The sequence below is a fragment of the Typopeltis vanoorti genome, chromosome 6 (genome assembly GCF_054136105.1).
Source record: "Typopeltis vanoorti isolate ZY-2024b chromosome 6, IOZ_Tvanoo_1.0, whole genome shotgun sequence".
Taxonomy (NCBI): Eukaryota; Metazoa; Arthropoda; class Arachnida; order Uropygi; family Thelyphonidae; genus Typopeltis; species Typopeltis vanoorti.
The window spans coordinates 125,755,504-125,783,309 of NC_143554.1; the positions used below are offsets into that span (position 1 = coordinate 125,755,504).

At 34.7% G+C, this 27,806-nt stretch overlaps 1 protein-coding gene across 1 annotated transcript in view; it reads left to right on the top strand.

Moving 5' to 3' along the window:
• The first annotated feature begins 250 nt into the window (after positions 1 to 250).
• The window catches only part of shd (cytochrome P450 family 24 subfamily A member shade), a 137,287-nt gene continuing 109,731 nt past the window's right edge, over positions 251 to 27,806 (top strand). The window contains exon 1 of the mRNA XM_090393679.1: positions 251 to 389. The gene's annotated coding sequence lies outside the window, so the exon portion shown is untranslated. The remainder of the gene's footprint in view (positions 390 to 27,806) is intronic.

A 27,806-nucleotide genomic window follows, 5' to 3' on the forward strand; every position in this document is an offset into this window, starting at 1 on the left:
CCTTCCTTTCAAAAGTACTCTCCTGGTTGTGTGCACCTCGTGATACCATTCATGTCTCGGTCTTCATTCAACCCTTTCACTGCCTTTGCCCATTTCTCCACTAGGGGGGGCTGTTCGAGCTCTGTTTAGAGTACAGAAGTGGGAGAGACATCAGACGGAGGGCACTGCCACCTGTGACGTGAAAGAGTTCATCGTCACGATCCCGCTCTCTCTCTCTCTCTCTCTCTCTCTCTCTCACTCTCTCTTTCGTTCTGAGCTCTCCGGTGGAGGAAGGAGAAAAAGAGACAGCTGAGGGAGTTCCAGAACTTTATCCAAGTACATTAAAGAGACTAAAGTCGCTTCAAAGAAACTTTCTGTCTTCAGTGGCCGAAACATCGTCGAGAAAAAAGGTAAGAAGAATATCATGGGAATGGGAACAGAGCTCAGTATGGTGGCGGGAGATTTAACTGTTAGAAAGTTGGGGGGGGGGAACAAGAGAGAGAGAGAGAGAAAGAAAGTGCATGCATACATGTAGAATGCGAGCGAGGTAAATTGACTTATGTCCACCGCTTTATCATGGTAACTTAATATTGTTTTAGTACGTAATATGATGAGCAGACAGATCGATGGAGGGACATAATTCAATTGATTTTCATCAGTCATTCACAAAAACTGATTAGATTACACTCATCATTAATAAAAACGAGAAAATGTCTTTGCATCTATCTCAAGTGATCGATATTTTCATTAGCTAATGAAATATGTGCATGTTTTGTATAGTTAAGAATAGGACGTTAAACTGTGACATTCATTATTTTAAATCTCGTATCGAAAAATTATGAGGAAATAGAGTTAATCTATTTCCATTACTCTATTACATTTCTATTACTCTGAATATCTGAGTAATAGGAAATAAGTGTTATTACTCTATTTCATCACTCACAGTTAGTTTTATGGCGCCTGAAAAAAATCCTGAGCTCCTGTAATTAAAAAAAATTGCAAACTAGCCCTTTTTAAATTAATCTTGTTTATTCATCGGTCTTTTTGAATTTAACTAGCCGAGAATTTTTTACTTGTCGCGATATAGTAACCAAGTCCAAAGCTAAAGGGTTTTTCGAATTCTGATAACTTCAATGATATACCGATGCTACATCTTTTTTTTCAAAAGAATACTAAAAAAATCATTCGGCCAGGTGTCTTCCCCACTCATTTTAATTACTGAGCCCTGTGAGTAATGTATTGTGCTGTACTGTGAAATTTGTGCTGCGTTCTTTTATTGCGTTACAGATAAGATACCACGTTACGGATGGAAAGAGAGAGAGAGAGAGAGAGAGAGAGAGAGAGAATCTTGTACCAGTTATACCGATTAACTAGGATTCTTTTACGATTTCACTACAGGTAACAATTTTCGATTCACCCTCTTTCCCTAACCCCCATCTCTCTCTCTCTCTCTCTCTCTCTCTCTCTCTCTCTCTCACACACACACACACACACACACACACACACCCTAACACCGAGCTGCTTGAAGATTTATGATATGGGAATTGTGTGGTAGGGTATGGCCGTCGTTGACCTTTGACTTCTCCGGGAAGACAAAAGAAAACTGGACGCACACAGAAGCAGGAAATCCTGACCTGGTCGCGAGAAAAAGATCCAAAGCAACCAAACCTGTTCCGCATCAGTGAAGGGTAGAAATTCCAGCGTCTGTCAGAAGTCTGTGATTCAGCAACTTCCTTCTCACCCCAAAGAACTCGTTTATGCTGGAAAGACTTCCCTTTTAACTGTTGTTTTTCTATTCTTTTTCCTGATTTTTTTTTCTTCTTTCTAATTTTCCTTTGGCTTCATCGTTACTCTCTCTAAACAACTGCACATAAATAAAATCGATTATTATTATTATATATATATATATATATATATATATATATATTTTAGTATTTCAGCTGTATCACCACTTAACGGTATGAAGTCAAAGACTGATGATTGGTCCAAAAACCGGTCGTATATTCACAATATGATCAAAACAAACGGTCCACTAGAGCATGAATCAGAACAGGTAGTTTGTTTGTTTTTTTCCTTTGTAAGGCATTTCAATCTTTTGCGTACTTACAGAGTTGAATAACAGGTTCACAATTACTTCAGAGTAGATATTTGAGTCTACACTTGAGCATTTCAAGTATGCAGGAAACTTCTGATAGCTCATCATAGACACACACACGCACATGAATAATATTTAGAATGATTTATCATGTTGTATGCATACTTAAGTATGCATATTACAAATGCGGAAGTAATATATTGTGGTTCATTTAAAAGATAAATAGGAACGGTTGCGTGAAATTTAAAATTTTGACATTAATGTCATTTAGATAAATTACACAATCGTAGATTTGGTAATAAATCCACATTGGTTTAAGTTATAAATCTTGAAAACGTTCAGAAATCTATTCCTCCCCCCTTTTTGTCTAAATTTTAACCCCACTGCATGGCGGCTCCCCCACCCCAATGTCCCATCTTTAAATTAAACAATGCTTATAAGGTAGGAACTCTTTTTTAGATCAATGTTTTGAGAAAATCCTCTCGAAACAGCGATCTAGTTGTATCTAGACAAAAGGTCTTTTCATTATTTTGTAGTTTTCACTTCCGCTTCCTGATAAAGGGGAATTATTTGTCTACTCAGCATAACAGGTTACAAATTTCTTTTCCTCATCCGTTTGTTTTCGAGCATCCTCAGTTGAAGAACTTTAACTGCTATCTTTCATTTGCTTTTTTGAGAAGGAGAAAATCGAGTGAATGGAGGAAATTTTTATTATATCTCAGTCCCTTCCATACACAGATGCGTTCTTAATTAACTGTCTGTGAAAGTTCGGCCACAACAACTTTCCGTAATGAAGTTCGGACGAATACAAGTACAGGAACTAAATGCTTCCGTAGCGCAAATGAAAGAACAACGGGACATTCCATCCTTCAATTGGAAAAGATCCGAATTCGATTCTCGTCGTGACTAGAGCTATCTTTATATGGACATTTTCAGTTGAAGGTGAGTAAGTCAATCTCATACGGAGGTAGCGGAGTTTTTTCTCCTGAAAACACGGATTTTTTCATCCCTCATAGATACAGGCAAATTGAACCAAGAAAACATATCCATTTTAGCGGTATTTGTGTGTGTGTGCGTGTGTGCGCGCGGGAGAGGGGGATAGGTTCGGATTCCTTGTGCTCCCTGCATCTTAATATTATTACGTTTTATATTGACCGTTAGTTTTTGTTGAGGAGGGCAGTGAAATAATGAAAACAATTTTAAAATGTTTTAAGACTAAGTAGATATATATTTTTTATTTTAAAAGAAACGTATTTAGTTTTTATTATTTCTTTTTTGTTATTTTTTCTATTTTAATGGAAAAAATCACGCACTGGTTCACAAATTTTGCTTCCTGCGTATTTCGGCGTTTAATGAATATTAGTAAATATCTACTGATTCATATGTCTCGTTTCAAAGCTATTGATAAGAAGCACAAAAAAGCTTACAAACGCAAATTCTTGCGCTCATTTAAAACGGCCAAGTTTTTAACGCTTTAAATTAATGTTTCATTGCTTGTGCACACAGGTGCGTACAAAATATATGTCTGTATTAGAATTTTTTTTTTCAATGGGGGGGCCGTGAAATCTTTAATTTTCCAAAGGGGGCCCTTGACATCCATAAGTTTGGGAAGCACTGGTTTAGAGGGTCAGTTGGTCTAAGATTATCAGTGATCCTAATTCTGAAAGCATATAGCAAATAATTGGCATATACTTCTCCCCCAATTGCTGACAACTGCTGCCATCTCGTGGTCCCTAACGCTACGCATCATTATCTAAAATAGTGTGAGTTCTACGGTCGATTTTTTCTTTCAGTTGCGAGATTAAATCGGATTTCCGGGAGAAAAAACCGTACTTTCGAGTGTCAAAGATCGACGAACTCAAGAAGAACCGGTCGAAGATAGGCTTCCAAAAAGTTCTTCGTCAAAAATCACACTTAGAACGGTCTTTTTTCTGGTGTGTGTGTGGGGGGGGGGGGCTAGTATAATGGAAGCAAACGCAATTTCCACGGAACTATATAGGCTTTATATTAATATTTTATTTACTTCAGTCAGAACCCTATTATGGTACTTTTTCAAGCATATCAAATCTCCAGTAAGTGTGATGATCTCATACCAGGAGATAAAATTCATCTTCCACCTAAAGATATTTGCAAACATCAATGCCCACGGCAGGATTTGAACCGACATCCTGTTGATCGGAGAGTTAAGTAGGTGAAAATCAAATTAATGATGGTAATCGACAGTACAGTATATGAATCTTTTTTATGTAATCACAATCCAGAGAACTTCTCAGTTGTATTAAGTATATATGTATATATTATATTATTGGGGTTATATTATATTAGGGTTACCAAGTAATTTTATAAACGTGGTTATTTTACTCCTAATCCCAAGTAAGCAAACAGTTAAGTTTGCGCCTGAAACGTAGTTCAAGTCTAAAGGTGGTGCAACATCAGGGCAACTCATTGTAAAGGTGGGTAAAGCTCTGATCACCATTCTTAGTATTTTCCATAATGTAAAGCACATCTCACTAAGAGATGCATACTGTACTGCAATACATTATGGGTGGGGTCACTACCCAGACCGGTTTCAACCTTTTTTTGAGGTCTCCTCAGTGAGTAGCTAGACCCTAAATATACCAAGGTTTTAGCAATACAGAGCGTTGATAAGGCTCTACCTCTTACCTATGCAAGTTGCTAAAAGGTGTTTTTATTTTGAATAATCTCTGAAGGAGATATAGATGTAAATAACTTTTTTTTAGCTTAGGAATAATTTATATTAGGGTTACCAAGTAATTTTATAAACTTGGTTATTTTACTCCTAATCCCAAGTAAGCAAACAGTTACGTTTGCGCCTGAAACATAGTTCAAGTCTAAAGGTGGTGCAACACCAGGGCAACTCATTGTTTTTCAAATGGTTAAAACCGATCCGGGTAGTGATCCCACCAATAATGTATTGCAGTATACATCTCTTAGTGAGATGTGCTTTACATTATGGAAAATACTAAGAATAGTGATCAGAGCTTTATTCACCTTTACAATGAGTTTCCCTAGTGTTGCACCACCTTTAGACTTGAACTACGTTCAGGCGCAAACTTAATTGTTTGCTTACTTGGGATTAGGAGTAAATTAACCAAGTTTATAAAATTACTTGGTAACCCTAATATACATTATTCCCAAGGTAAAAAAAGTTATATATATATACACACACCAGATTCAGAATATATTGATATCATCATTTAAAAGTACCATCAATTTATTGACCTGAAAAAAGTTTTGCAGTGAACGAAAAGAAAATGGTTGAGCGATAAAAGGAAAGCATTCGAAATATACTCTCGTGTAGGGTGCTTATGTAGCCTAGAATAGTGTTTCATAAATTGTGTTTTGCAGAACCCCAGGATTCCCAAGAGCATATAGATTTATAACTTGTATTAGATGTAGCTGTTGAAAAGAAAAGAAGAAAAAAAAACTTTCAGTGAATGGGGAAACTACTAATTTTTTATTAAACTGGGCTTATTTCTGGAATAGTTATTACTTTATTATTTATAATATTATGATCGTATGTTTTCTTGATTAAAATAGTTGGCAGTAATGGTTCAGTGTCATAATCTCTTATGATAATTTTTACAGAAATTCACAGGGGTTCCGCGAAAAAGAAGTATTGTTATGTGAGGTCCCCCGTTATCAGAAGTTTAAGAAACAACTAGAGCCAACAGGGTTTGGTTTTGGCTGATACAAGCAGTTTTATATTTTTCACCGCTAGCATATCTTGCTTCACGTATGACATTACGAATGATAAGTCCAGCTTATTTTCAATAGCTCTGCCATGCGTCCTGTTTTCGAAATTTGAATATAATCTTTTAAATCATTACCGAATTTTAATCTGTCATTAGAATCAAAATATTAGCGAAGATCGAAACAGGAGTTACAAGTGAGCCGGACACCTACCTATTGACTTAGAAACAAGCTTCAACACAGGAGTTACCTCAGTACCGAATTATTATTTAAAGGGAAAAAAAAAACGATTCTCAATTGGAGTTTAATAAATAGTTGGTATCCAAATATTCAACTACGAAGATCCAAACAGATCAGAAATGATCTCTAGATAGAGAAAAACTACTCGTACGTAGCCATTACATTAGACATATATAGTTATCTTATTCACCCGAAAAGTTCGTTCTGATATGAATGCAATATTTTAATTGCTAACTTGGTAAAGTTCTAAAATAACGGATCGACATCTGTTAATGATTGAAATACCCCCCCCAGGCAGAAGTCTTCACTGGTTTAAATTTATTCGTTTCGTTAACTGCTCGTCAAGATTATTAGCAAAGCTCAAATTCGAGCTCTTGGAGTTCGTCTGTATAACTCAATAGATCAATCAAAGCAGTAAAATATTAAATCCGTTCTTTAAATCGATGAGTACTTCGACATGATGAAATCCTTAAAATTCTTCTAGTTTTAAGGGCTTGAAAGTGATATAAATAATCACATCAACAACGGGTAAGATAAATCTCTTTACTGTAGCAGTCGCAGGGGGGAAAAATCCTTTGTTGGCAGATATTTTATTCTTAACATTGCAGGACAAAAAAAAAAAATAATAAAAAAATCACCGATTGAATAATACTGCTACTGAAACAGATTAAGAAAATTCATATGGGTAGGTCAAACCCAGACAAAAGGATTCACGTTTCCAATAGCCATATGCTTCGTTGAAGGGACAATATCCCGTTAATAGGGAAGCCAAAAAATGGGTGTAATGTATGTACATGCGCGTGCGCACAAGGATAAGTAATGATTGATGATGTTACTTCGTGGGAAAGGAAGATGTTGGAGAGAAGAAGAAAGAAAGAGGCAAGCAAAATAAAAGGATTACAAATAAAGAAAAAAAAAGTTAACTCTCTCATCTTTCACCAATATGTCCCTCTGATAATTTGCTGCACATTATTCAATCAGTGAGGCAAGTGTCTCTGACGTCAGGGTACGCCGGAAATTGGGGTAATGGTTCAGTACATCCTTATAAGAAATGACTAAAAAAAAAAAAAAAATAATAAATAAAAAATCGAGTTTCTCCCAACCTCCGTTAAGAACTTGGGGATCTATTGAACCGAACTCAACAATTCAGACCCCTTTCCAGAGACACAAGCCAGACTGAAGAGTAATCATCTATCCACACATAGGCTTATACAAAGATAGATACACCGATGAGAACGTTGAATGATTAAGGGACAGGTCGTGACATCTGGGAGGGCCATTCAGGAAGGAAACACCTTTGTAGCAGAATACTAATATGAAGACGGACGGTTGTTCATCGAGTCACGATTCAGAGAGAAAGAGAGGACGAGGGGGAATTAGAAAGAATGACAGGAGCAAAAAGAAAGTGGAGATAATTTGATCTTTTAACAATTGGACAGCACAAAGAAAGTATCTAATCTCAGTCAGTCAGTCTAGAAAAATCGCTTAATTAGTTCACGTCTTCAGGAGCTAAAAAAGGTAAAGTGATTTGATTTTATCAAGAAATTCTATCTCACCCGCCTCTTGCGTGATCTATACTCACGCGAAAGTCGATTACCGTCTGGAAATTATTAAAACGAAGCATTGAAATAAGCAAATATACCAAAAGAAAAATTTAGTTGAAAAGTAAGAATTTTCTTTTGTATTTATTTGCAAGGTTATGTCGTGAAATTGTAATTAACAATAGAGGGCGTAGTGAATCGTGGAACGTAAAAATTGAAATGTATTATTCTTTCGATTCGACTGCAGTTAGTGGAGGGGGGGGAGAAGAAGACTGTTGTTTGTGATAGAAAAATAATTATTGGGCAAAACTCTAAGTGAAAATAGCATAAATTATGAAGAGATACTATAAAGTAAAGAATGCAAGCAGATCGCTTAAAAAAAAACAACAAAACTCTAGCGTAAGTGTGATTAGGGTCACTTTTATCATTTATCGATTAGGTGCCAATATTTTACAAGCCTTATGGAAAAGTAGAATGCTTTATGAGATTTTGTTATAAAGTATAAGACAATATCCTACTAAAAGGCACAATAAAAGCGTATATTAATATCCAGTTGTTACGTATTTTTTTCTTAAGGTTGTCAAATTTCAGCTGACAAGAAGAAAGTAACTAAAAAAAAAAGTATCTAAAGAGAAAGAAAAAAAAAAAAGCATAATTTTGCTGTTGCTCTATGGAAATTAATGAAATCTTGACACCAAATTTGATGTCAATTAGACTATTCTTAGTAGCAAAATTAGACAAAAAATTATAAGTCCGCAAATACCATACCTAAAAAATGTTCTTAGTTTGAACTTCCAAAAATATGGACTTTCATAATTCCATAAATAAGCTGCTCTGCTTGAAATCTTCCAAACTTTCGCACTTGAGCGAGTTCGGAAGATTTTCTTTGTGCAATTTTTTTTATTGGTAACACAACACTGCTGAAGAGAAATGTGTTTAGAAGTTTGATTATTAGCATCTTTTAAAAATATATACATTATTATACCCTGAATATAATCAATAGAATAATATCCAGCATTTTATGTTGTTGTTATTATTATACATCCTCTAGTCATTTCCAACTTTTGGTATCTCTTTCGCTCTCTTTTCCTCCCCGGTGTTTCCCAACATAACTGCTTCCCCCCCCCCCGATTCATCTGCTCGCATAATATGTCCAAAGCATATTAATTTCTGTTTAGTAATTAATTCCTCCAAGGAGCATTTTGTCTTTATATTCTTTAAAGCATTCGTATTATTTATTCTTGTGGGCCATGAGATTCTTAATAGTTTCCTTCACGTCCATTAAATTCTCTAATTAAAGAATGAGATGCTCGAGTATTCCCATTGTTCTCATCACATTCCACAATCTATTATGATCAACACAGCCAAATAATCAATAAAACAGATGAACACTTCATTTCGAAATTCTCCTGTTATTTCTATAATCTATCTCGTGTTCTCTGTGTGGCGTCTAGTTTTTCTACCTCTCTTAAAGCCTGCTTGTTCTTAACTCACGTTTTCTGTGATTTTTTTTTTTTTTAAATGGAATGAATACTGATGTTTTCCAATTTCTAAGCCAGTATATTTTTTTTCCAATAATCTATTTCGGTTAATATTCACTACTTCGGACCCACGTGTTCTCAAAAGTTCCACTGACACTCCATCAGTTCCAAATTTTCCTTTCGGTATTAGTTCCAATGTCTGTATTACTTAACTTTTTCATTACATAAGTTTTTCAACAAATTCTTTCATTTCAAATTCTCCTTCAATATTAATTTCTTTCTTGTACAAATCCTTTACATACTCTTTCATCTTTTTTTTCACTTCTTCCGTCAAACTTTTCCCCAAATTCCTTTTTACTACTTCCAATCTAAAGATAAATTTTCCTGTAACTTCATTTATTTTTTCCGAACAAATTTCTTATTCTCCTGCAATGTCACCTTTTTCAATTTCTTTTCGCCTTTTTGTTTAAATGTTTTTTTTTCTTTAACCTTTCCTATTTTGTCTCTGAAAATCTGTAATCAACTGCGTAACTCTTTTCTTCGTTTCCCTGAAGTTTAATTTTATTATATTTAATATATATATATATATATATATATATATATATATATATATATATATATATATATATATATATATATATATATATATATATATATATATATATATATATATATATATATATGTTAAAGATACCAAGTAATTTTAAACCTGGTTTTACTCCATTTCCCAAGTAAGCAAACAGACTAAAAGTCAAGTTTGCGCCTGCAATTGATGCAAGTCTAACTGATCCCACAGGTAGTGCAGGACCAGGGCAACTCGTGGCAAAGGTGAAACAAGCTCCGATCACTAATCTTAATATTTACCCTTAATGCCAAAACACATCTCCAAGAAGGGGATGTATGATGTTTTGTATTAAAGGCAAGGGGCCACTACCCAGACCGGTTTTGACCTTTATTGAGGTCTCGTCAGTGGGAGCTAGGCTAGAATTAGAAATACCAAGATTTAGTAATACAGAGCTTGTAAGTATTTCGCCAAAACAAGTTACCATAAGGTGTTTTAACCTTATTAAATAAAAATCTCTGGAGGAGATATAAATGTAGAAAGTATTTTTACCTTGGGTATAAATTTTTGGGTATTTTTACCTTGGGTTCTTTCTACATTTATATCTCCTCCAGAGATTTTGTATTATAAATATAAATGTATATATAAATGTAGATGCATCAGCATCTACATTTATATCTCCTCCAGAGCCTTAATGTAGATGCTGATGAATAGGTTAAAATTAGGACACAGAATTAGCACTTCATCAGTACCACGTTGTCATTTTTGAAAAGGACAGAGAAAAGTTGATCTTGCTGAAAGGTGTACGGGCTTGAACTACGGAGATTCATCACTGTGGGTAGTGCTGCTGACCAAATCTAGCGGTCTAATGCCATAACACGAAAAACAAAAAACGCGACAATACAATGTAGCTGGAAGTGTTCGCCGAACACCAAATTTCCATTCATTGAAGAAACTTAAAAAATCTGGCAAAACTAATGATTAATGAGATTTATTGCTGCAAAGACCAATCTTACCATTACTTCAGAGTCCAGCTGCTAAGACCATCGAATTTCGATTAAATCGTTGCTCATGGAATGCTTCATATATTTTAAGGTTGATAGTGCAACAGTAAAATAGATGAATTAAGAGTTAAGGTGGAAACTAAATACGGGTGTTTTATTTTTGTTTTTTTTGTTTTTTTCAAGTCACTTCAACCCTCCAACGGACAATGAAAATTAGTCATCTTATGTATAAATGTGTGATGATACGATCCTGTGGAATTTTGCTTTGCTTTCCATTTTGGCATGGAATACCATAAACGGTATTTTAGAAGTGAAGCTTCCATCACATCTAGGTTAGTAATATGACAGCTATTTAAATATCGATCAGTGTTTTGGTTCAGTGTGACTTCGTTGCTTATTCCATTCTACTTGACTCATTGAATACCATAGCTGGAGCTTATATTTATATATCATGCACTTAGGCTTCCCTAAGCTTGTGTAGAATCCATATGTGTGTATGTGACAAAGTTTGTGTTAAGATAATGAAATGATATCTACTTGGCCAAGTAGATATCATCTCCACTCTACAACTAACAGGCTCTGTGGATTAGAATCTCATCGTAGGCATATGAATTTCATTCCCCAGTGTTAGCTACCACCATAATATTAACTGGAGGCCTGAAGTCGCTTGAAAGCATTTCTTGTTTGGTTTCCCCAGAGTGCGAGATATTCAATCTTAACCCAACACGTTTGTAGTACTAATACAGTATAAAAATATAAGAAATACCAAAATATCGAACTATGAGATGCTTATAAAGGGCTGCGTAGCTCAGTCGGAATGAAAAAAGCTGTCTTGCTGGAAGGACCTGGATTTGAATCCCGTCTAGGATACAAAGAACCTTTATCAGGGTTTTCTCAACTGAAAGTGAGTTAGCCATGTGGAGGGTTTTTTCATCCCGCAAAAAAGACAAAAGGGGTCAGAAGAACAGTGGGGAAAATAATCCATATTGCTTGTATGAGAGGCGTGACCGTGGTCCTAAGACGGTCTGTGTGGAATAAGAAGGCTTGTACGAACAAACAGAACTTCCTGTGTGTGCAGCAATTGACCGAAGCATTTAACGAAGGCTGTTTCCGACGCATATCTCATCAAACTATGCGCACCGAATTAAACAGGAACGGTACTGGCATGCCTATACGGAAAAATAAAAGTTTCTGCTTCAGTTTCCGTATGTATATATTATAGTATATAATTGTTGATCACGTCACTATTTCGTGATTATGAAAAAAAAAGCTTTTCTCCTGAGCAAGAATATATTTCATACTTAGTTGGGATTCCATTCTGTACAGACATGAATATGGTGCCAAAGTAACTCTGAAAATGGTGGATATATTCGAGAACATTTTCAAAATGGTTGCGTCTAGAGAAGTTAATTTAAAAATATTTCTTTTCTTTTTAAATGTTTAATATTTCTTTATTTATATATTCGATTAGCACTATGCTGCAACAGTCCCACCATCATACAAATAAGTTTCCTATTTCCGCAACAAATGAAAAAAAAAAAAAAAAAAATATATATATATATATATATATATATATATATATATAGTAATGAAGCATTAGTGCTTCATGAAGAGGCACTTTTCGACGCGTAACACTGAGTCACATTCGCATTAATAGCCCGGGTGTGCTTTTCAAAATGCATACACCTTTAAGCTCTTTGAAAAGATGTAAAGAGGGCGCAGCGGGTCAAATTCTTAGTGTTGTAGTATTTTTAAACCGCTGAAAAGGCGAGGCTGGGTGAGCTTAAATTTTGAGCTCACTCAGCACCACCTAGCGGCTGTGATTGGTTATTGTGGCCACCAATCCAATTGAACGTTATCACTTGCCATGAGTTGAGCTCTGTCTGTATCCGATGGCTGTATTACAAACAGATGTTACACATGAATCACGTGGAGAATTCCACACGTGGGAATTCGTGGGGAATCCACGACAGACATGGGGAATGGGATCTGCAAATAACTATAAAGTAACAAACGGTTATGATCACCTACAACGAGGTGATCATTACGTATAATTATGTGAACGTTGTTTACATAATTATATGTAAACAACGAGGTTCGCCAATACATTGCCTAGAGGAGAAATTTGGATGATAAACCTTCTTCTTCTTCAATAATAATAATAATAATAATAATAATGGTTAGAAAGATCCTAGTTCGAATCCTCTCCTGGACGCGAAGAATCTTTATGAGCTTTTTAACTGGAAGTGAGTTAGTCTTATACGGTGGCAGTAGGCTTTAACCCTTACGAAACTCGTTTTTTTTTTAACCGTCAAGCTAGACAAATTGGCTAGAGAATACGCAGTAAATAGCCACAACAAAGGCCGATCGCCTAATTTTATTGAATTTGATTTTGTAATTCCACATAGCATGGTATGGACCTATGCGCCAGCTTAAAAGGATGACAGTGATGGCAATACTGTAGTAAAAAATAAAATAAAAAAAGAAAGCAAAAACGCTGCAATCTTTCATTCCCCCCCTTTAAAGGGGAATAAAATCCCACCCTGAGAAAACGGAACGTAAACGCCACTCTTAATCATCGCAGATAGTTGAATTCACCAGTAAACACTTTATAGACACAGATGACGAGAGTAAAGCAGAAAAGTAGCGCCATCTAGTGCTCTTAAGCCTAAGTGGTCTGAAACGGTTGAGGTCCACGGTCGATTTTTCTGATTTATGAGATTAAAACTCGCGTTTCCAGAAGAAAAGCCTACTTGCTTGTGCAATAGATCGACTAATTTGGAAACCAGTTGAAAAATGCCAAGAGAGAGAGAGAGAGAGAATTTTGGGAAGCAACTAGGATCGAACCTATAACGGTCTTTCTCTGATTATTATATAATTGCCATCAAAATCCTAACATAACAATTAAAGTCAACATTAAAGGTATTGTGCTAGCACCAAAGTTAATATGCATGATATCTAAATGCATATTTACGTCCAGTGTTACGATTGTGGAATTCGGCCAGCTATGACTACGCTTGTAACTAAATTCGACTGTAAACAGAAAGCCTTTTGAAGTTCTCAAATGTCTATTAGGGAATGGCAGGCTTACAGAAACAAATAGTAAACGAGCAGACGATAATCTTCCACGTATATCCGGGAGCATGCAATAATAAAGTGTAATTGAAAGCCAAATGCTTCGTACCACTGTTTAATCTAGAACGGTTGTACTGTAAAAACAAGTTTTGACCAGTGGCTGCCCGTACATAAGCACTGCGACACTGCAGCACCCCCAAGGAAAATATGAAAAAATTAAATTTTGTTTGTATTTATAAATAATAACAATGCTTACAACCTTATATAAATGCAATACAACATGTTAAAGGTTACAGCTTATGTTTTGACATTGATTGAATAGTTAATAATTGGAATTGTTCGATTAACGCTTTAGATTACGAAACAAATGCACTGCGATCTAACGCCGATATTCGTTTGCGCTTGTCATTGCACGTTACGTCATTCCCACAGTGCTCAAACGGCAGTGTATCTTTAGTATGCTTACGCGCGTTATTTCGGTGAGATATTATTATTATTATTATTATTATTATTATTATTATTATTATTATTATTATTATTATTATTAGATACCTCCAGGGAGTTCAAAGACTCATCGAGGGATTATATCACGCACAGTGATAACTTTATATAATTTTTAGAATTGTCCGTTAGTTTCTTAGTTTTTGTTACGCTCCATTGTTTACCAGCGTATCCCTGAAAATGCCGACAGATATTAGTCAGTGAAACTAGTCGGATATTAAACAATTATTTACTTGACTAACATACCGAATTAAGTCTTTAATTTATTAATACTAGTGGTCAAGAAAAAAGGTCATAATAATCTTTTATTTTTATTTATTAATTTATTTATTTTTACTAATGAATGCGACTAATTGAACATATTGTGAGTTGTAAATGTTTGTTCATGAAGTAAAGTACTATATTTTAATATGAGTCGCTTCTAAATATTTTTATTATTATAATTATTATTGCCATAAAACGGCTTACCAAAGGGTAGATTTTTCATTTCGAAGGTGGTTATGGGAAACACTGCAAAAACGCTAGGAAGTATTGTGAAAACATGGGATGCATTTTTAACATAAATCATAATCCAGAAACCAGACAAAAAATAGTGTTCTAAAAAACACTTAGAATAAAACTAAGCAAACTCACAACACCCAAAAATCGGACTATCGATATGAATTTACTGTAAGAGCTTCAAAAATGAAATTTTCGTATTTGTTCTCACTGTATGTATATTATACTCTCTAGCAGAGTTTAGTTCAGTCAAGAGCAGCAAACTTATCAATTCCGATTGAATTTCTTCTCCATCTCTTATTTGATAAATTCACATAGGATGTTGATTTGGAATTACGAAAGAAGCCGACTGAGGCTGCCACTGTATTATGTCTGCTAATTGCATGCGTTCTGCCGAATGAAAAACACCGCGTTTCCAGGAAGAAAAAGCTTTTCGTCTCCATACGAAACAGGCTAATTCGCCCCCGATTCCAACAATTATGATTATACGATCCGTCTACACACTTACGTATTCTTCTCCGAATATCCTCGATTTCTTTTGACAGCCATTAAAAAACCTTGTCAGTTAAAAAACGATCCGATACTGGGCTGACTAAAGACTTGTACAACCGTATCGCAACTTCCTTTCTCTAAAAAGTGAAGCTTCTTTTAATTACGCTTACAATCTGCTAAAGTTGTTCTAACAATAGGATTCCTGAAGGTGTCTCTCTGAACCGAGGTAACTAAATATTTATTAACACTTTATTTGCATTCGTTAACTATTTCTACAGCCTATCTATTCAATATCTAATATCGCATATATTTGCATCTGTTTACATTAAATTTTAAATCCCACTTCTCTGTTCGTTCTTTCAATCTTTCAAAATCATCTTGTAGAGCAAGTGGTTCCCAAACTTTTTCCCACTCGTGTACCTCTTTTAAACCCATTTATATAAATTGTACCCCCCCCTTGTTTTTAAAATAGCTGTTTTTAAATACTGACATTTATTGTTCCATGACTAACGTTTTGCATTTTGTTTACTTTACTTGTTTTTCCGCATTACTGATTATTTTTCGTGTACACCTGAACAGTCCAGCACGTACCCCCGGGGGTACGCGTACCACCGGTTGGGAACCGATGTTGTAGAGAAATGAAGTCATCCGAACAATTGACTACTCTGCAAAAGCTTCCCATCAGGAAATTTTATTCTTTTCATTTTGAACCTAAGTCACTTATATAATTTATAGTTATACAACATGGGAATTTTTTTTTTTTTTTTTAGAAATAAGTAAGAATAATTTTATAACATGCAATTAGGAGCAGCTGTTGGAGGGACCCAAAGACAAATTCAACTGAACACGAAGAAGAGAATTAGCTCCTCTGACTCATGAAATAATTCCGATTCCGTAATGTGGAACGCTACGTTGGTTAGACTGGTTAATCGTACGGAGATACAGACCTGAGACCTCCCCACTCTCAATCCAGCTTCAACTGCTGAGATACAGCTTCGATACAATTTCAATTGTTAAGATACTCGGATTTACCCTCTAAATCCGAGTTCCAGTTTAATTAATCTCTATCCAATTCCTCTTTACTCCCCCCCCCCCACACCGAAGATCCAGCTTTCAACTTTTCAGACAGAATCCGCTATACTCAATACTTCAGGTGAGCTTAACTGTAGTGTCTAATGTTCATGAGTGTTTTCACTACCGTAATATCTGTAAATTATAGATATTATATTATACCTGTAAATTTTGCGTGTTTTCTGGTCTATCTGCACACGAAAAATCTTAACTTATCTGCAGATTGAAAGTCTTTATAAACCACCTCTCATACTACAATAGGAATCTAACCAAATCTTTCGAAGCAAGTAGCGTCACCGAAGGAACTCCTAACCACCCAACCAAAGAGGAGCATTCCGTTATTCCAAAACAGTATGAAAATCACTATTTGCGATACTGTCAGTAATAACACATACCTCGTACAAATCGAAATTCTTAACAGGAATATAAGTGTTACTTTGTATTAATACAAGGTAACTGATGAGATAAAGAGAAATATATAAGATATATTATAGGAGAAATCATAAGGAAAATTATAAGACAAATCTCAACATTCCAAAAACAGTTTAAAGTTTGACCCATCAGCAGCTGAATCAGGACATGCCCAGTATGACGATCGACCTAATGGTTTTTCTTTTGATTCGACGACTCTCCAAAGGACGTAGAACCTCCGTCACTGCTTTCAGAACTACTTAATATCTTCAACAGGAATGGATAGAGAAATCCTAATCAGAATATTACAAAACTGAATATTATTATAAGGTCTTGCATTACACGTTCAGAATATCAAGACAAATTCTAAAGCGATGCTTTTGTTAGTTTACGAGTAGAAAATATCTTTTTATACTAATATTCCGTTTTTGTAATATTCATGAAAATTTCAAATGCAAATAGCATGAAAATTTTGTTTACGAGAGCAGTGTGCAAGAGGATAACTAGAAGTAAGGCTTCTACCAGAAGAGTTTATTGTATTTAAATTGCCCCCTTACAAGGAAACTAACGCTAGACTCATTTTCTGTATGATTATTTTGTTACCTAAAGCGGAACTTGACCATACCTACTTTTTTATGGACTGCTACCTTGCCCTACCTGTAGCCACGTTTGGGACAGCCAACCTATCAGAGTTCAACAGGGACGAGACTGAGCTGTGTGGTCAAGTTGGAGTTTTATTTGTAACAAACACAGTCAGCGAACGTCAAAGCCACACGCAAGAAGGCGTGTTGTTTGTGTCCTACATAGCTACAAGTAGGTACAATTTCAGTTCTTTTTTCACCTAATTCCTGAACCCTCAAAAATAAGCCATTAACAGTTCATAGTAATAGCAGAAGCAGAAATATTTAAATATTAATATAATGGTTCAAGTATTAATGTTTTCATTAGTAATCTATCCATAGTGTTTACTTTTTTTTTTTTACGCGCGAAAACGTTCAGAACTAAAATTATGACACAAAAATTACGATAAACACCGATAAATTTTAATAAAAACATCTCTGCTATATAATCTATTGAGAAACATACAAATTACAATCAAATCTGTGATTTGTTATAATCATATTTTATCGTCATTAGTTTACTAATATTCTAAAAATACGGTAGTGCCATGACGTCATGCAGGAAACAAGGGTACATCTGGTGGCAGTTCTAATAGAGTTGCTGCATTTACATTCTATGACTAAAAGTTGAAAATTACATCCGTTTGCTATTTATACAAAGCCGTGAACGATGGCATAATGAAGGGTTTGGGCGTAATTATATGTCTATGTATCATTGCGGCAGCGGCAACACTCACTTGTAAAATAAGCTGACATCTCTGCAATTTCTCCTTATAGTTAAGTTTTAATGAATATCGAGAAAGAGCACATTAGCCTTATTACATAGAGCTCTAGGAATTGGAACTGTTAAGATTTTTCAAGGTCAAGGATTAATTATATGAGTCAAGTTCATATCTATTAAAACATATTCGACATTTTTGCTTACTTTTTTTACTTACGTTTCAAGAATAAATGAATAAAATAAGCAATTCGGATATGAATATTAGCACAAGAATAGCTGGATGATTTACCCCACGATCGCGCACGCGCGCGCGCACACACACACACACACACACACACACACACACACACACACACACACACACACACACACACACACACACACACACAGACAAAATACATAAGCCATTTTCATTATTATTGCCTTATCTATAATTTCTGTGAGTCATCTTTTGTATTTTTAGTTTTAGGTTATTTTAAAACATATTTCGCCACGATAGAATAAACTAGAAGAATGAATCATTTCTCTCGGCCTTTGATGGAATTAGAATATTTCTTAAAGTAGGACAAAAAAAAAAAAAAAGAATCTGACATATTTCCATAATTAATGTACTAAAATACCTTCAGGCATACTGTCAGTTCAGCACTCGTTTTTCGGCCCAAAATACCGCAACACAAACCAGAAATTCATGCAGACTACTTTATTTGTTACACATTTAGAAATATTCGCTAAATAAACCGAAAGAGCTCTTATCAAGTCGCATTCTTTTGTTAATCATTTAAAGACCTCAATGATTAGTTTCACACGAACTTCTAATTTTCCGAAAGAATTCTTTAGACGCACTTAACCTGAACAAGAAACACATTTAAAAGTAATCAGTTTATAATGCTCCACTGAATGTGTCACTGTATCTTCGTATAGCCGTTTAAACAGTCTCCCAGTTCAGTGTCAACTGTTCCCCTCCATTGGAATTTTCTAGAACTTCCCGTCCCCAATATACGACATACACGAAATGCGTCTGTAATGGGAAAGCTTGGGTCCAAGGCGGTTAGCAATTCTTCCCCACCCCCCCTCCTCCTCCTCTCCCCAACCAATTTCCTTTAGAGAAATGTTTACTGTACAATCGTCGAAAATGGACACATTTAGGTAAGGAAAACCCGACTTTGGCAAGACACAATTGTGACCGTTCTTTCTCTCTCTCTCTCTCACTTGCATTCGCGCTGTCTTTCCATTTGCGTAGCTCCCTCCATTCTGTTAAGCGGAGAGCCAGTTGCCATGGTTTTACGCTCGAACGAAGCACAGTTGTTGATGGAACCAGTCGATCCATCACTAGTGTTTATAAATATTGTATGTAGACAACTTCTGCTTGTTGCTGGCAAAACAATCTATACACGGATGTGTTTGATCGTTGCCATAGTTTTTGTTCGAATGAACAAAATAAAAATTACATTTTTAAGTTACGTGTAAATTAAGTTTAAGTAGCCTTTTTATTTTAAATAGTTATTGTTTACAGTTTTTTTTTTTTTTTTTATAATTTACGGTGAATTTTAAAGGATTTTTTCCGTCGTAAAATAATTATAAAAGCGCTTTCTAATTCAGGACCCTTATTAGAATGTGTCAACTATAATACAAATTGAGAGAGGAGGGATGAAAGTCGTAAATTTTATACGCAAAACAAATCAATCGAATTTCTGGTTTGTCTGAGCGGGTTTTAATACCTAACATTTTTATTCTGAAAGCAATCACGCATTACCTTCCAAGCTATTACAGATTCCTTCCTACATGTTTCGAAACACTGCTTCACGGGAGTCAATTGTAATGGCGCTTCAAGTAAATGAGCAAGGTCTGGGTTGATGATTTTGCTACAGAAAAAAATAAAAATAAAAAGAGAAATAAAAATAATAAGTTCAGCTGTCTGCAATATAATATCACGTACTTTCTTCTGAATCATTATTGGTCATTTCTAAATTATTAAATAATTATAATAAGTATTTCATTGAGAATATTCCTTCGTTTATCCTTCTTTTCAGTAGCGGATAAATTTCTCCATTTAATTTTGTTCACATTCAATAAATGATTAAAAATATATTTTTTATGGCTTGTTTTCTTTTCGTTTAGAAAGCCTATAAAAGGCTTAGCATTACATGACTAAGCAGGAAAAAAAAAAAGAAATGTATTCTTTTTCATATATGTGCTTTTAATATGAATAGTTCTTTCTTTTCATCAATAAAAAAAAAATATTGTTAAGCAAATACATTCCACAGCTGATTAGTAATTACGTCACATTACTGACAGACGATCGTTTAATGTGGTCTTCATTGGTCTACTGAGAATGACGTCAAAAATAGTATTTCACTGGAATTGTATTTTGATTTCAACTAAGTGATCTCTTTTGTATTTTTGACCAAGCGATCATTTTGTGGGGGCTGCGATTCTCTGCAATTTCCGATCCAAGATAACACGTTCTTTAGGCTGTTAATCTGGTACATTAATATTCCTTATCTCCGCTTTACCAGCGAGAAATAAATTAGTGAAGGCAAATTATCCAAAAGTTTATTTTCCCTTCAAGATGCGTGTCAGTCGGCCACAGTTTTGTTTTTTTGTCTCCAGACACCGTACTTTTTTGGTCATGGCCAACATAATGGTGATGGATTAGAAACTCTCCAAGGAATTTTCCATAAACAACGTTAATTATTTATTTATACAAAGATACCTTATTATTTGTATTCTCGAGATATGTATTTATTACGAAGATTAATGGGGACAATATGTTGCGTTTTATGTCCAAATTTCTCTGATATATATATAATAACTTTTCGTTGTGTAAGTTTATTTGGTTTTTGCGTATATTTTATTATTTTTATTAGTTCATTTGTCATGGTTTTAACTATCGTCTGCGGATATAAAATTGTTATTAAAACAATATTTCTTTGTTAGTTTGTTTTACTTGAGTCACGCTAATACTGGTTTTCACTGAAAAGTGAAACTATTTTATTTAGATGTGTTAAAATACATCTGAATGAAATCGAAGTTATATTAATTTTGGAGGCTTTGATAATAATTTTAACTACAGTATTTTCGCTTGTGTATTCTTATCATGTATGCCTCCAAAATTTGCAAAACACGCTGTAGACAAGTCCATTCCCATAAAATATGATATAATGGATGACATTTTCTTGAGAATTTCCATGAAGCATTTGCTAGTTAGCTGGTTTACATTCGAAAAGTAAACAATTAACTGTTCGAAACTTGATCGTGAACAAAGTTCCAGATTTATTCGAGATGTGCTATATTACCATTTTAAAAAAAATCAAATTGCCGTCTATTTTAACGTTATGAAGCTCAGAGCGAAAGACAGAAGCATTTCCTGGTTAAATTTCCATTCGTACAAAAAATTCGCTCAGACAGCACTTTAACTGTCATTTTTAGTTTTACACGGGTCTCTTCAGAGAATACGCCTAGTCTAAAGCGAAAGCCATTTATAAACTAAACGAAAAGTTCCGGATATATAAGCCCACACTTTGCTTTTTTTAATAAAGAAATATATTTACTTTCTGCAATAATAATGCAAACTATTTCATACTATGCACTCGAATTATTCTCGAAGTTTTTATTTCTTTTTAATTGATGGATGGTTGTTTTATCATCCTGGAAGACTTTATCGTGTACAACCCGTGAATGCAACAACTTATTCCGTAGAGTGTAACAATCCTAGGATGTATTTGCAAGGTTATACGATCATCAAAGGTAATGCAATTAATGGCCATCTCCTGTTAAATCCAACTTCTCATGTTGCTATTTTCAAATCTCCTTCCAAGCATACAGCCTTAAGCCCTTTTGTTATTGTTGGAGATTTGTACACATTATTGTCCTAGATATATGAACCATACAGATGAGACCACTGTGGAAGTCACCAATATCGGATGCACCTCACATGCTTTTGGTGTTACAGCATTCTAAATGTACAGGAAAAATAACGTTTTGTTATTTTTCCTGTACATTTAGAATACTTTAGTGCATAAAGATTTTATTCATTAGCGAACTGTGACATTTACGCCGCTTGTTCCTGAAAGATTTTTTCTTCATCTGATGGAAGATTCTTAATATTTTTTGAACCAATGTTGCATTTACGTTGTCTACATAAATGCAAGCAAATCGCTATAAATCGTTTTAAAAAACCTATCAGATATTTTTCTAACGCTCGCACTGTTTATTGCATATATAGTATACAATAAACAGTGCGAGCTTTAGCACAGGAGTAAGTCCTCTAGTTGAATAGAGTAATTAAGAAACCACGAGAACTAAAAGTGAAGACGGCAAATAGCTATCTTCTTAGTTTAATTCACAGAGCAGTGCCGGCTAGTGGCTTGAAATCGTGGAGGTGCTGCAACTTTCGAAATATACATACACACTATAAGTACAGTGTATACGTGTTTGTATAAAATATCAAAATTACGGTAAAAATTTAAAAAAAAAATTAAACATGAAAAATATTGTTTATTATCGATAAAATTATAAAGTTTGGTATAATTCAAAATTACTTAAAAATAAAATATATTCTTCTTGTTTTGTTTCATAAAAAATATTGTTTATTATCGATAAAATTATACAGTTTGGGATAATTAATTCCTTAAAAATAAAATCCATTCCTTTAATTGTAATTAAAGGAATGGATTTACAATTTTTGGACATTACAATTAAATCCTTTAATTGTAATGTCCAAATATTTAAAGAGACGGAGTAAACACGATAAGCACTACGAACACTCTACTACTGGCGCAAACTGCATACAAACAACAGTGGAACTGCGCGATGGACAGTGCCGCATTACGCTAATAGCTCGCATCTCACTACGACGTGCATATGCTTGCGCGCGTAGCAATATGACACTGTGGTAAACACAGTGCTGCTAGCGTCCTTCGCCCTCCTAAGTGCTACAAGATGGATTTTTATATATTTTATACAAAATAAGAGAATTGTATAAGATTGTTGATGATAAAATTAAATATTACAAGCAAATATAAATAAATTAATAAATATATTTATATATCGAGAAAAATTGGAGGTGCTGAAGTTCCGCAGTGCCTATGCACGATCCGCCCCTGTCCGAGAGAATTCTTGATGATTTCAAGAAGAAAAAAATGAACAAATGACCGAGTAAGTACAACTATACTCGGTATTTTAAAATAAATATGATGCCACTGAAGAACCTCTTTATTTAGAGACAATGAGAAGCATGAAGAACCAGGACTGACTTTTAATGTGAACTATTTAGTCTACAAGATTTAGTCTCTCTCTCTCTCTCACTCTGTAAACTATATAAATCAAGGTTATCTTGATGCACTGACGGTGCTGATATGCTACAGGTCTTGTAAGCTTTCGTGTGTGGGTTAGATATTAAAAAAAAAAAAAAAACGGGAGAAAATCCTTATTTGAAATATCTCTTACGATGGTTCCATAATATAATTATTAAGTTTAGAACAATGAAGAGGCTAAATATATATTTATAAGTTCTATAATACTTTAATAAACATAAGTAATCATTTTTAGTTTGTCGTGACGCTATATATCTTTGAGAACCTTGAAAAACATCTTGCCAAAATACTGAAAATGGCCTTGAAATGTTGTCTTCTCAGCTAGTACAAAGAACTGTCGAAACTCTACCGTAATTCTAAGATCGCTGTATCGTTACTTATCTCCCTGGACTGCAGTATTTCGTCTCGACTTCGATGTCTTCCCCCCCCCCCATCCAACCCTTCCATCTGTTCTTGTCCTGTTTATTTACGAACTACCCTGACCTTCCTCCTCTCTAAGTCAGGAGTTACGATAACTAGTTAGTGACCTGCATACTAAACACATACGACGGAAACGATCTCACGCTCTGAGTGTTTGTGTGTGTGTGTGGTTGATTGGTTACCGTACTTTATGCTATTGCTACGCAAAAGACTAAATCGCCAGGTCATAAATCTTGAAAGTTCAGGTTTTGTCATCCTTCTTTTGAAGCTACTGACCTAAAGGAAGGAAGCCGATGAGTGAAGTGCGCCACCTATTAAACAGACAAACACAAATATTGTTGTGGGTGAGTGGGTGGGGAGCAGAAGAAGATTAACTGGCAGAAATGAAATCACGTGACGATTTTACAATGGATCAAAAAAACAAGCATCATTCCCTTAGCTGTTCATCATCCTGGCAATGGCAAGATTATCGAAAAATCTATAAATTAAAAAAAAAAAACGACAAAAAATCAACCAGATTAAATCTTTTAACTGTTTCTTTGCGAGGGTAAAATTGCTATTCTGAACAATTATAAATGCAGATCGCGGTGGAGATAAAGAATCATAAAAATTGACTGACTCGGTCAGAGTTTAAACACTGGAAGATCTGTAAATCCAAAATGGAAGAGGTATAATTATTACAAATTCACTAAACAACAACAACAAGACAATAGATGAGAAGTATTCTCAAAAGTTGCAGGAAAGTGGAAGAGAATATTCTTTATGAAAGAGCTACCAAGTACAAGATATTCAGCATAATTAGAAATCACCATTGCACACTGGATACAATAGACTGGCAGATAGCGGCAGCCAGTATTGAACTTCCGACAACACATCAAGGCATTATAGTGACCAATTGATGTTATACCACTTAATTGATAGTTCGTCGATGATAGATAACAGTATTGGAGACTTCTATCGAAAGATACAATCTCCTGATCCTGATACTGAAATGCAAGTGGAGAATCAAATGCAATATGCACCCACTATGTTTGTGGGAATGGCCAGTAAATCAACTCTGCAAACTACGTATATTTTCTTAGATCCTGCTAATTTGCATCATAGACCACTTAACCGACAGGGGTATTTTTTAAATACTATGATGGCTCCATGCCTGTTGGTGGACAAAGACTTTAGGGACTTACTGATTCGCGTATGAACAAAGAAAAACAGCTGTCAAAAAAGGGGAAAAAAAAGAATAAAAATACAAATATATATATAAATGGCGGAGATGTCTGTGTACATCTCCCGTCTAAAGACACAAACATCCATGCCCAGGGCGGGATTCGTGCCTGTTGGTCGGAGAGCGGGTATGCCAACCTTATAATCACAAGACCAACCAGGCCGGCAAACTGTCCAATTTAGGCAAAAATATAAATATACATTTCGTATACAATGAACAGAACACTGCGTAGTCTAAACGAGTTTTGTTACTGTCAGCTTTAACTATAGGAGAGAACCTATCTAACCATTTCAAATTTCATTACAAATTTACCCAATCCTATTAGTCCTGTTCTATGTGTAAACACAGGAAAATAAATAAACGGTGCTATGCATTTTCGAAGCATCCTAATAGCCATATCTAATTTAGCATTAAAATACTTTAATGCTAAATATTACAGTATTTAGGGGGAGCCAGTTTAATGTGTATTTCTGACGTATGATTGAAGTGACGCTTAATTTAATTTTTTTTTTTTAACTGAATGTTATTGTACGACTAACGCACAAATCTAGTTATACATCAGATTCATTATAATTCGTTATATTTCTGCACGTTCCACACTTCCAAAAATAAACAATCAAAATAAAAACCAGAATCGTCTGCTACTCAGTCTACCAACACTGGCCCACTGCCAACTTTTTGCCTTATCTTTTCTATCTAACATGGCAGGCTTTACCCTTTCTTGATATACGCACTTCAAAACGGTCACTGGTCCATCGATTTAGTGCGGGAACGCTGACATCAGGCGTGTCACCTTCTCACGGTTGTTCTTTGCCGTTTCCTAGCCGCCACACGCACGTAAAAAAAGAATTAAGGAGCGGCACCTTTTCTTCCAAATCGCTCTTGTCTACAAGCATATATCGTCCAGAAACGCAAGTGCCTTAAGAAGGGACAGAACAGCAGCACTAGTAACTGTCAATGCTCCGCTCACATGCAGTGAACTACATTTTACAAGGTCATAACACTCGAATGTACCTCATAGCTTGTCAGTTTTTATTTTCATTTCCCCTAATTATTGTCGTTTTTATTTATTTTCTGTTCAGTGACTTGCACTTACGTATGCTACTGAAATGCACAGTCTGGATTGTCCAGGTCTTTTTAGGCACAGAAATGACTTACGTAGATTCATATCGATAAATTCTCATGGTCCCCCTGAGCTATATATATATATATATATATATATATATATATATATATATATATATATATATATAGTTACAGTGTATTTAATAAAAGCATATATGATTATTATTAAATAATTTCATTACATTAGTGTCGATTAAAAAAAAAATGAAAGAAGGTGTAACGAATGCGAGGCCATGTATATACCTCTCAGTTTTTGGGAGATGCGTGTGTGTTAAAATGCCTTTAAAATCGTTATTAAAAACGTTATACACACAACATATTGATATTTAGGAATCCCCATTAAATCAGAGCATTATCGATTGATAAAATTTAAATTAAAATAATTTTATATTCATAAATTTAGGCATTTCACCTTCAAGGACTCTCTGGAGATTCTATATAAAAATAAATAAATGCAGTCAGTGGCGCACTCAGGATTTAATTTTTGGGGGTGGGGGGGTCTAGAACTCAAGATTTAATCTTGGGGAGAGGAGGTCGATTAAGTAGACGATTTGAGAATACATACTACGCATTGCATACGACCTATGATTGAGCATCTGCAGTGATCGTCAATCATAGGTCAATCATTGATCTCCTTTGGTACGGCTCGAGCAAACGAAGTAGCTCTCGTTCCGACCGAGCAATACTTCGCCTTGCGTTCACAGCAGCCGTGATTCCCGAGAGCTATAGGGTATTCCCACTGTGACCACTAACTCATAAGTACTATAGAAATAGAAGACACGACACAACATAAATAAAAAAAAAATGAATTTTAATTAGGAAAAAATTTTTGGGAAATTTTCAAGTGTTTTTTCCTTTTTCTTTTTTTTTTGGGGGGGGGGGGGGGGAAGGGCCCCTTGGCTCCCTGGGTACGCCACTGAATGCAGTTATCCACCTTATCTGTTTTTATATATACAATGATGTTTTCGTTTTCGGATTATGTATTTTAAAGAAGAATCAATTACAAATAAAATGATCAATTATTTATTAAAATAATTATCAATTTAATAAAATTTAAAATAGGATATGTTTCGTAACCAAATATCCTGTATTGCTTGACGTATCCTGAATTATAGCTACAAATTGTTTTAGCTTGTAAAACAATTTTTAGCCATTCTTTTCTTTTCTGTGCAATATTCTTCCAATTCTTAACTTTTAGAGTTGTAAGGTCGTTTTGTACATTGTCAATCCATCTTTTTCTTAGTCTACCTTTCTTCCTTTGACCAATAATATTTATATTGTTATTAAATGCTAGGAGGTAACAGATCTTAAAATGAATTATCATAACAAAAGGTAGCCGATGAAAAAAAAATCAAGGAATTATATATTTTTTATGTATAGAATTCTATATTTTATATTTAAAAAATTTTATATTTACGTTTTATATTATATATATATAATTTTCTCCCTGATATCACTAATTTACATTTATAGTATATATATTATTTTCTATTTTTATTTTTAAATCGAATACTTAAGTTTAATTTTAGATGGACATTATGAAGCTCAGTTCATCAACAGTTCTAAAGGTAGAATGTGAAAATATAAAATGAGGTTTGTACCAACTAACGCAAAACTCAACCTACGTGTTCACAACTACCAGGGACATATGATATGCCCATGTCCTTCCTTCGTTATTCGTTATCTTATTGCAGTTCCCTTAGAACGACATTAATTACA